The sequence below is a fragment of the Octodon degus genome, unplaced genomic scaffold, assembly GCF_000260255.1.
Source record: "Octodon degus isolate 3935 unplaced genomic scaffold, OctDeg1.0 scaffold00012, whole genome shotgun sequence".
Lineage (NCBI taxonomy): Eukaryota > Metazoa > Chordata > Mammalia > Rodentia > Octodontidae > Octodon > Octodon degus.
The window spans coordinates 24824444-24835671 of record NW_004524588.1 but is presented as its reverse complement, the minus strand read 5'-3'; the positions used below and the strand labels follow the sequence as shown (position 1 = coordinate 24835671).

General features: G+C 37.2%; 1 pseudogene; it reads right to left on the bottom strand.

The window, feature by feature from the left end:
- Positions 1-3833: 3833 nt before the first annotated feature.
- Positions 3834-4982, bottom strand: LOC101592106 (annotated as a pseudogene).
- Positions 4983-11228: the final 6246 nt, after the last annotated feature.

The window sequence follows — 11228 nt, the reverse complement described above, 5'->3', positions numbered from 1 at the left end:
TACAAAAATACACGAAGCACAGAACTTCATATCTTCTATCTTCTAGGAAAGCCAGCACATCAGAATCCACATCTTGTCATTTTGCAGATTTCTGATTTCCAGGTTGCTATTTATACTTCTCAAAAGAGCTGGTGACATAGCTGAGTGGCACAGTGCCTGCCTGGCAAGCATGAAGTCCTGAGTTGGCTCTTACTACTGAAAAAAGTAAAACGTAATACTGTCAATATTAATTTAAAATAAAATAAAGCATTATTTTATGATGCATTGTCATGAATATTGTAGATTGTCCTACTTTCCTTGTGTTATCATAATTTAGATGATAATCAAAATGCTATGCACATTTCTAATATAAAAGTTGAATTTTAAATTAACTTAATATAGTATTTAAAATATATGATGAAATTTGTAGTCTACCCATATTTGTTCACTATTTTCATTTATGAATTCAAAATTAATTACTTCAGGTTCATGAATATCTCTGTTGGAGGTCAGGAAGTGTTTCATATACATTGGAAAGTGTACATGACATTATGCAAAAGTATATGGTATTATTTAAATAAAGAAGATGAGCACCAACTATTGTAGTGGAAAAGGATTTGCAGATTAAATTACTTTTGATACTTTACTTCAATGTCAATGTGCACGAATTTATTACATGTTTCTCTTATGTTCTCAGTTTGGCTTAATCAAGGAGACTCTGAGGTCCCCAGTTTTGCATACAGCGTCTTACAATGATGTCTGTTTTGAAGTGTTTCATTCACAGTCATACAGGCGTGGCAAACTCGCCTGCACACTTTAACAGACAGTAGATGGAGGGCCTCAGTGTCAGCAGAGGTCTGCACGTGTCACGAAGAACAGCAGCGGTGAAAAGTCTGAAATCTTAAGGCATCAATGTTTGATTCTCACATTTGCTAATTTTTTCATATTAGTTAATCCTTTTACCCCATAGTTTTTTTTCTTGATGTAGTCTGTTATCATTACAAATAAAAAACAGTAATCATGTAAAATCTCAGAAATTTTTGGTGCATTTCAGAAACAAGTGTCTGAGTTTAAAGCTTTCAAAAATACAATCTTATGAGAAAAGTCTACACATCTGGCCCCTAAATGTAATTTCCAGTGAGAGAGGGCTTTCAAAGATGTACAAGAAGTTTTTGGCTGGCCATGTTACAGAATTAAACCCAACAACATCTACATTCATACATTGCTGTGCTCAGGGTTCTAATTTTGTCTTTCAGTCTGACTTAGACTCTACTATACTGTGTTATACAAATGCACATGTTGTTCCAAAACTCTTCGTAACAGCGTCAATGTGAAAAGCAAGCTAACATAAGGGCTCGTGCAGTTACTGTTTCTAATAGGACACTTACGGTTTCTTATAGGGTACTTAGGGTTTCTAAAAGGACAATTACTTTTCAGACTTGATAAAATAGCAATAAGAAGCACTATAATTTACATTAATCAGGAGTTTTTATATAAAAAAATTCTACAAGGAGACTTTCTGAAACCAACCAGAAGAGTTGAATTAGTAGGAGATCATTCTGCACTAACATGTGCAGCGTCAGGTACATTCTTAACTAGATATTACCACAAAAGGGGCCGCAGAGATAGCTCAGCAGAGTAAGTGCCTGCTTCGACAAGTGTGAAGACCTGGGTTTGGTTCCCAGCACCATGCACCAGCCTCACCCCCAGGCACGCTGAGCCAGCCACCAAGACCCGGGGTGATGGCGCACACCCGTAATCCCAGCGCTGGGGAGACTGAAAATGGGAGGGTAGCTATGAATCTGAACTGTGTAGCGCAGCCCTGTACCAAATGCATAAAGTTTTTTGAAAAATGTTATTGCTGCACAAGTAGACATTTTAAATATACAGATTTCAATTTAACTTAGAAAACTTAAGATAGTCCTACAAAAGTTTGATATTAGACCTCAGCTGTCATTCACTTTAATTACAAAAATGAGGTTCTACATATTACGAGAAGAGATGATATTTTGTCAACTGTTCATCAAATAAGCAAATGTGCTTAAATCTTTTCCTGGAAATTTTGATGATTGATCAATTAAAGTGAAACTCTGTGGATAAAATAGTTAAATTCCTAAAGCTTTTTACTGGCACAAAAATTTACTTCTAGCAATTATATACAGCATGAAGGTGATAAAATTCCATGTTTATTTACATATCCAGAAAATCATCTTATGTTTCCCCTTTCTTCCAGCAGAATTGTTCCAAATTTCCAATGCACTTTGTTTTAGATACAAGCCTTCAGGCCACCATAATTTTAAAAAGTCCAGGAGTTCCCATTACTTCTCCGCCCTGATATTAATCTTCATTAATATTTTTTTATTTTATTTATTTATTTATTCATTTTTTGCAGTACTGGGTATTGAACTCAGGACCCTGCGCTTGTCAGGCAAGCGCTTATTCAACTGAGTTATCTATCTCCCCAGCCCTATTAATGCTTCTGTTATGACAAAATGTATGTAAAGATAAATATTGCAAAGTTTTGTATTTTACTGGTTAAAATTAAACATACCCAAGTGAGTTTCAATGTATCATGCCTATATACTAACTATATAATTTTAGAAAAGTGACTTAACAACTAAGCTTTGTCTCCCTGTAAAGTCTATTTAATATAAATATAATGAAAAATTAATGGAAGGATACATATACAGCATTTCCATAGTGTTGGGCATAACATTAGTGATTAATAAACCTCCATTTGGAGAAGGCGGGATCACATGCTATGTACAGACTTTGCTATTGTAATTAAATTATTAAAGTAATTTATGAACATAATTAGGCAAGCTTATTTGAAAGAAGAGGATTCTCACAGCTAAAATTAATAAATATTTATCAATTAATTTTTATAAAATTAATTTTATAAAATTAAAATTTTTATGTTATATTTTAAAATTAAGATAATTGTTAACTGTTACATTTATCTTGTTAACTATTAAATTATTGATTATCAGATGCAAAAATATATTTTGTTAATTTCTCCAATGCTGAACTCTTCACAGCAGGACCATCAAATAGTCCTTATCAAAATTCCAAACTTAAAAAAGATTAAAAGACTAAAGAAGAATGGGCTGGCCAGATAGCTCAGCAGATTAAAGTGCCTGCTTGGGTGGACTCCCAGGCCTAGGGTTTGATCCCTGGTGTGCCATGCTGGCCCTGCCCCTGGTGTGCGCTGAGACAGTGATTGAGACTGGGCATGGTGGTGCACGCCTATAATCCCAGTTCTTGGGAGGCTGAAAAACATGAGGATCTGTAGGAGTCTGATCTACATAGTGAGACCCTGTAGACCCTATACTAAATACATTTTAAAAAATGAAAGCAATTTTGAATAATTTAACCATAAAAGAAACAACAGTGAAAATGTCAAAAACAACTGTGTTCACCCTGGATAGAGGAATTAAAGGCTTAGTGGATGGAGGAACAATAAAGCTTGTGCAGGGGCCGGGGAGATGGCTCAGTAGAATAAGCACTTGCCTGGCAAGCATAAGGGCCTGAATTCAATCCCCAGTTCTGCAATAAATAAATAAATAAATAAATAAATAAATAAATAAATAAAGCTTGTGCAAATTACTAGGAAAAAGGGTTTTCTTTTTGTTTTTCTTTTTTGGCACATAGGGAACAGGCCTACTGGATCTTATATGCAGTTCAACATGGAAGGTGACACCAGGTAAGATAAATGAAGGTCCAGTTTGGATGTCTTCATGTGCCTGCCCCATATAGGGATCCTGCGGCAGCCAAAGCCAGAAGGAATTGAGTAGGGTGCTTGGTCAAGGGGAAAGCTGCTGTGGTTGGTCCGACAGATGCGGAAGGGAAAGGTCTCACTTCTTCATGATCTGAATGACATCCTCATCCTGCAGTGTATGGTCCTTACCCACTTTCTGAGGACTGTGTTTCACAGAGAGGCCCCAGACCAGAATGTATTTAAATTCTTTGATAAGATTTTTGTGAATCTTCATGCAGAAATCCTCACTGTGGCCCTGGAGTAAGGCAGTACCACAGGAGGTGTGTAATCTGGTAACTGCCCTTTGGGTTTGCTATAGATTCTCACTAGTTTCAGATAGTCCCAGATCTTCTCCAGTAAGTCATCCAAATTCCAGTGGTGATGGGCAGAGATTGGCACACAGTGTGGCACCTTATAGATGATGTCCAGCTCCTCAATGGAGAGCTGGCCAATCTTGTCTAATACATAGACACAAGCGATACACACTCTGCTTCCTTCCACCACATCAATGAGGTCATAAGCTGTGGTATCACTATGCAAAGTTACATCAGCATTATGAATTTTCTATTCAGGCAGAATGCTCTTCACAGTTTCAGCATCCAGCTCACTCTGAGGGCAAGTGGCTGGGATATCAATCCCTCCCTTGTCTTTCTTCTTAAAGCCAATGTTAGGAGGTATGCTAGTCAAGTGAATGCCAAGCCTTCCAGCTCATTTTCAATTACTTCTTGTGTCCCAAGGGTTTCAAGACATCCAGAACAATCAGGATCAAATTAGATGTACGAGGCACTATAATGACTTTAAGACCTCTACCTTTCCCATCCCTGCCACCTTCAATGATACCTGGGAGATCTAGGAGCTGGATGTTGGCATCTTTGTACCTGATGACGCCAGTCACAGTCATCAGAGTAGTGAACTCATAGGCTGCCACCTCAGAATACATTCCTTCCAGGTTACTCAGCAGTGTTGGCTTCCCCACATTTAAAAAAGTTTCAATATTTTCTGTCAATTATTAACAGTAATTAGCATCAGCAGGAGTAAGGTGCCCAATTTGAGCATCACCTGTCTTGGCCACATCAAGACCCTCTCCTGGCCCACTACCACTACCACCTTTTGGTGTAATAAGTTCTCTATAAAGCTTAGCAAGGTGAGCCTTAAGCAGCCCTCGGTGATGTGCTGCAGCCTTGTACTTTTGAGTCTGAGCCATCTCAGCTTCAATCTCCACAATCTGTGCCAAAATGCTGCTCATGAGTCCAGGGTACTCAGTAGCCTCCACCCTAGCTGTCTCCCCTCACATATCACACCTATGAAGAAAAAGTTAAAACTACTCATGTAAGTTATAGATATAATGTGTATAAACACAAAAAGTCCATAGTAAATTTACGTAGAAAATCGAATATTGATTTTAAATTCTTTGAAAATTAACCTATAAGTTTTAAGAAAAACTAAATTACTTGGATATTTATACAAAGATAATTATCAATTTCATTTTAATATCAACTAGTTCCTAGGATCTACCTGCAAAGACATATGAAGACAGTAAACAGAACCTGCTAAGTGCAATTAGATCTAGTTATTTAGTAAAAAAAGAATTTAAATTAAATGAACTTCTTAATCATGGATAAATAATTTTACCATGTACAAAACTTTTTTACAGACATCTGAAAGTTAAAGAAAAGAGATTTTAAAACAATCAATCATCAAGCTAGGCATGACTGTACATGCTTCTAATCTCAGCACTTAAGAGACTGAGGCAGGATGATCGCTATGAGTTCTAGACCAGCCTGGGCTACATAATTGAGTTCAAATCCAGCCTGCATGAAATGAGAACTTTGACTCAAAAAACAAAAAATGAAGTACTTTATTTTTTAAATATTTGCAAAGCATTTCATGTGTCGGTTATAATACCTTTATAGCCAACATTCTAAAGTTTTCACTAGTCATTTTTTTCCAGATTATTATTTTTATATTAAAAATATTCTCTCTATTTAGTTTTAACTTTTTGGGGCCAGTCAGATAGCTCAGCAGACTGAAGCATCTGCTTAGATAGACTACTCAGGGACCAGGGTTCCATCCCCGGCCTGCCTTGTCAACCCAGTCCCCAGGGGCACCCAGAGACAGAGATTGAGATTGGGCATGGTGGTGTGCTCCTGTAATCCTAGAACTTGGGATGCTGAAAATGGGAGTTTCACTACGAGTCCAATCTGTGTAGTGAGACCCTGTAGACCCTGTACAAAATACATTTTAAAAAGTTTCAACATTTTCTGTCAATTATTAACAGTAATTAGTAGCCTCAGCAGGAGTAAGGATTTCTAGCTGCAATGACAACCTTCACACTTAGAATACATCATCCCTCAGTTTCTCCTTCCACCGAGAGAGCAAAATAAGAATATTATCGTAAATTGAATTGTATCTAAAGGCGACAGAACACCAGTGTGAAATGAGTCTGTGATTTTCTAAGTTTCTATTTTATTGCACTGATCCTCTTTCAAAAGCACTTGTGAATAGGTGCAATGCACTTCCGTTGTAGCCAATATTAATTAAAAAAATATTGGACTGAGAAAATCTGTCTCACAAAGTAGGCTTCATGAAATGGTTACCTTTTATGCTGGCTAATCAACATCTATAATTAGTAGACTTAGTATTTATTGATTTAAGGAAAATCTTTGCAGACCAACAGTCCTGTCTTCTACTTTCATGTATTACTTTCTGGTTATGAACATTAGTGTGGTAGTGTTGGGGAACAGCTCATTTCTACTTTTTATAACTGCTTTGTGTGTGGATTGCCAAAAAGTGTTCTCTGTATTTCAATAACTCAACTAGGATTTTCATTGTTTGGAACATAGTATTTAAAAAGAAATTTCATAAAGTCTGTTCTGCCTGTATCCAAAAATTTAGTTGCTGGATAAAAATCGGAACAGGTCATTTATGATAGAAAAGAATTCCCAATAAGCCTAAAGCTAAACTTAAAGTTAATGATAATCATAGATGCCACCAGAAGTAAAAATTATTATAACATCCTTGGAGTTTTAGATTAGTTCCAAAAATTCTTCCTTTTTCAGTTGTAATCAGAACAGGAATTCTAATGATAGATATAAAATTTCAATTGGATTTTTGCTAAAAGCTTGAATCTTATATTATGTGGATGCATGCTGCTGCTTTTTATAAGACAACCTCAGAACGGGTGAGTTAGCATGATACTTACTTATCTTTCATGTAATCATGATAAATTATCTGTAAATTACAAACGGACACAGCAACTGAGCGCGTGCAGCCTTGCAGGGCTGGATCTGGACCCCCTCTTGTTTCCTGGTCCTGGTCCCTGAAGACCTCAGCAGAATGTTCTAAGATGCGGTAAATACTCCACACCTGCATTGGCCATTATTGTGTCTCTAAACACGTGTAAGTACTGATCATGAGAAACGGGGCTAATCTGCCTGCAAACGAAGTCACAACCTCACTTCGTTTTCGCACCCGCAGGCTTCCAAGGGCTAACGTGCAGCTAGTGCTTCAAGGGCAGTGACTTCTGGAAAGCAGCTGGCCACACCCTGCTCCTGCAACCGCTTAAAGACACAATACAAGAGAGGTATTTCCATGCAAAGAATTTTGGAATTTCTCCAGCTTACATGCCACGGACCTACTGAGCCGTGAACGAGACAGGAAAATTTATCTCTAATGTTCTCAACTATGTACCTTGCTATAATTATATAATAGAGATAATTTTGACTTCCCAGTGTATGTATCAAAAATATTTCTGCACTGAAGCAGAGAAATCATCCAATTGAAATTCTACATATGTAACAAAAGAAAGTTTAAACAGAACATTAAACACACACATCAAGATATTATCTGTTTTCTGAGATAAAAGCAAGATAAATGTACAAGCATGATTCAATTATATCTGCAATATGTAATTTCTGAAAAGCTGGGACTTAATAAACACCACTGACGAATGTGCACTTCTGTTGTCATTTCTCATTCAAACTGTCAAAATTATTTTAAAGTTATATAAAAAGAATTAAAATCGGGAGAGGGGAAGGTCAGGCTGTTAATCATCTCCTCCATGCTCGAGCGCAACATCTAGTAACATAACTTGAAGGAGGAAAGGTTGCTTGCTGCTCATGGTTTTTGGGTATTTAGTGCATAATTAACCCACCCAAAAGCAGTGACATGGAGGCGGGAAGGGAAGTGCCAAGCCTGCTTCCTCGGGGTGGGCGGGAGGCACTGCAAGAGAACCCACTGGAGAGGAAACGGCGAGGGCACAGGTCTGTCACACAAGACCACACTCAGGACCCACACAGAGACTTCCAGAAGGCTACTACATTTATCCCTGGAGTTGGCTTCTAAGCCAATCAGGCTGACATAGTTAAGCCTTTCTAAGTGTTAAGAGTTGAAAAAAAATTGAAGATGAAAATCAGCTGAAAAATCATAATTGATTTTTGAAAGATAAGGCAAATATTAGCAAGTTGATACATAAATATCTAAATTGCAAAATAAGAGTAGGTCATATATATTGTATAACCTTAAGTAAGCTCAGGGATTGCATAAGTCAAGTCCTCCAGGGATGGATGAAGAGGAAAATATGAGAAATAAAGACACTGAATCGTACACTTGAAGAGCTATAAAAGAGTCCCAGTCTCTCATATGCACCCGCAAAACCTGAAGGTTTTCATGATGCTTCCCAACAGACAGTACACTGTGTTCCCATCTTAAATGCCCCCCAGAGGCTCTTTGGTGCGAGGCTTTATCCTGAGCTGAGGACACTCTGGAGTTCCTGGAGGTTGAACCTGAGGAAGTTGGCTCTGCGGGGTGTGTCTTTGAAAGAGCTACTGGGGTCCTGGCCCTGTCCCCCTCTCTGTCTCCCTCCCGCGGTGTGAACAGGCTCGCTCCACCACGACTCCCCTCACGCTGCTTCTGCCTTGCTAGCGGCCAAGAAGCGCTGCTCTGGAGCCGGGAAGCAGTGAGCTACCCTGCGCGCTTCCTCCTGTCAGCCGGATTTTCTCACACTTTGTTTAATGGTGGATGGAAGCCGATTGACATGAGGATTCCAAAGAAATGGAGAACTTTCATTCCTCATGATGATGACAAATGTTATATAAACAAACGTGAAAGAGAAAGCCAGGAAAAGTATACGGTATCCAGAAAAGAGTTATAGAATGAAAAGGGAATAAAAGGAATTCAAAGAATACAGAATGAGTTTATGACCGTCCCACCCTGAGTACGCTTGTTCTCATCAGAAGAAAACAACGAGAAAAACGCTTTGAAGAGAAGCCAGGAGTGATTCCTCTAAAGGACAAAAGGACCTTGACATGTTAGCTGGTGCGTCTGGCAGTGTTTGTGAGGAATTTGCAATTTTATGGGAGACTGGGGGGAAAACGGTGTAAGTAGATAGAAAATTATCTCAAAAATGCAGTATTATTAATCTGAGAAAATTAACATAGAGTGAAGGGTAATTTCAAAACAGTGTAGATGCAAGAAAAATTATGTAGAAAGTTGAAATGGTGTGAAAAAAGAAGATCATAAGAATAAAATATGATATGACTAATTCAGGGCATTTGTCTTTCTGGGGTGGTGTGAAGAACAGGTGACGCATAAGTGCCGAGCTGCTGCTGGGCAGTGTCAAAACACTGAGTAGCACAGGAGTGAAGGAAAGTCGTAGAAGAGCTTGGGTTTAGTGTTAAACCCATTTCAGATCACATTACAAGTTAACAATATATTTTAAAATGTGCTATTTGGAAATGTAGGTGAAAGTTTTATCACTACTATCCAACCGAATGTAAAGTGAAACAGTTAATTGGTAGGATTCTCACCCTGACTAAGCATATATGCTGACACCTGCGAACTAAGCAACTGCACTGAATAGCAATGTGTAATATGAGGGACATGCTTGGAATGCCTGCCATTCTGGTCTCTAAACACTTAATGCTTATCATGTCGTATAGCAATTACTGCTGTTCTGTCTCTCAAGTAAATGTTTAAAAAAAAGGTTAATAAATGAAAACAGGAGGTAAGAAAAAAAAAGTCATAGGACTGTCCTGTTACAATGCTGTATATGGTTAGATTTCTAAATTTCCATGTAAAGATATATAGTTGTTTATTCCAACTGTTTAAAATATTTTTTCTTTCTTTTCTTCACATTCTATAGGGATTTAAAGTTTAACATATCAATACTTGATGGAAAATAGCTGTTCCATGCTATGTCTAAGATGTTTGATATTCAGATAGATAGTGAGGTTAAGCTCAATTGCCTATGTTGTAGGGTAATAATATCATTAAGCTTCTCTTCTGGAAGATTCAGAACTTAAGTTTGCAGACTAAACCTTAGAGGAAAAAAAAGGGCTACAAGGACAAGCCAACATTTTGGCCCTAGCATTTCAAGGTCAATGAGGACACAGAACATAAGAGAACCTGTACTTTAACATCATGTGTCTCAGTGGTGTAAAAATTTTCTGATCAAAGAGATTATGGGACCACAGAGGAAAGTGAAAGATGATGTAGAGTGTGCCTAAGGAGAGTCATATGGAGAGAAAACATTCTCTTAGGCTTTCACAAAAAAGAAAATCAATAACCAATTGCCATGACTCATCCACATGACTGACACTGACAAAAGATCTACAAAGTGCGGTATACAGTTTTGGGAAAAATCCCGAGAGGATTTGACTGACCTTGTCAGATACAAAAGTTACTTTTCTTGTAATATAGGTCTTGCTTTATCTTGGTCTTAACCATCCAGCAGAAAAGTATAATAGTAAGGTATGAAAAGTAAAGCCATATTAATATGCTGAGCTGTAAAGGGCCCAAGTCAACAACTTCTGACATTGCCAGTCCTGTGGATAACGCACTACTATTATGGAATACTGGAATATATTGGATTATTTTGCTGAATTCACACACCTACAATATTTAAATGACAATGGAATATCCATCTCTGACAAATTAAAGCAAAAAAGGGGATACAGATAGAAGACCATTTTGTATCTGTATATACAAAATAGTTAGGATAGATATACAGCTACTGTCCCTGAATTCAATGAAAAGAAAGATTTGTATTAATAGTATTTTGGACAGGATATTATTTCTGCATCTCGTACTATGAATAAGCACTATAAAGACAACAATATGCAATGTATTAATTGTTGAAACTGTCCTATTAAAGTGTTTTGAAACTGTCAAAAAAAAGAAACTCAGAAAAATAACCACTTTGCATGCTCTACTTTAATAATAGCATAAGTTTTATTAATCTTGTAAGGTAATAATACTACAAGTTTATAGTACTTATTACCAAGCTTGTTGTAGATATTACTTGTACAAAATTAAATATGAGAACTGCAGGAGAGCTTGGACAGTAGTGTATGTCTTTAACATATACAGTTAGTCCAAAAATTTTGTTTTTTCCAACACAGAGATAAGATGAATAGTTCAGGTAATATAGATGTTATTCTGATTTGATCATTGCACATTTTATACATATATTGAAATATGATTATGTATTTAT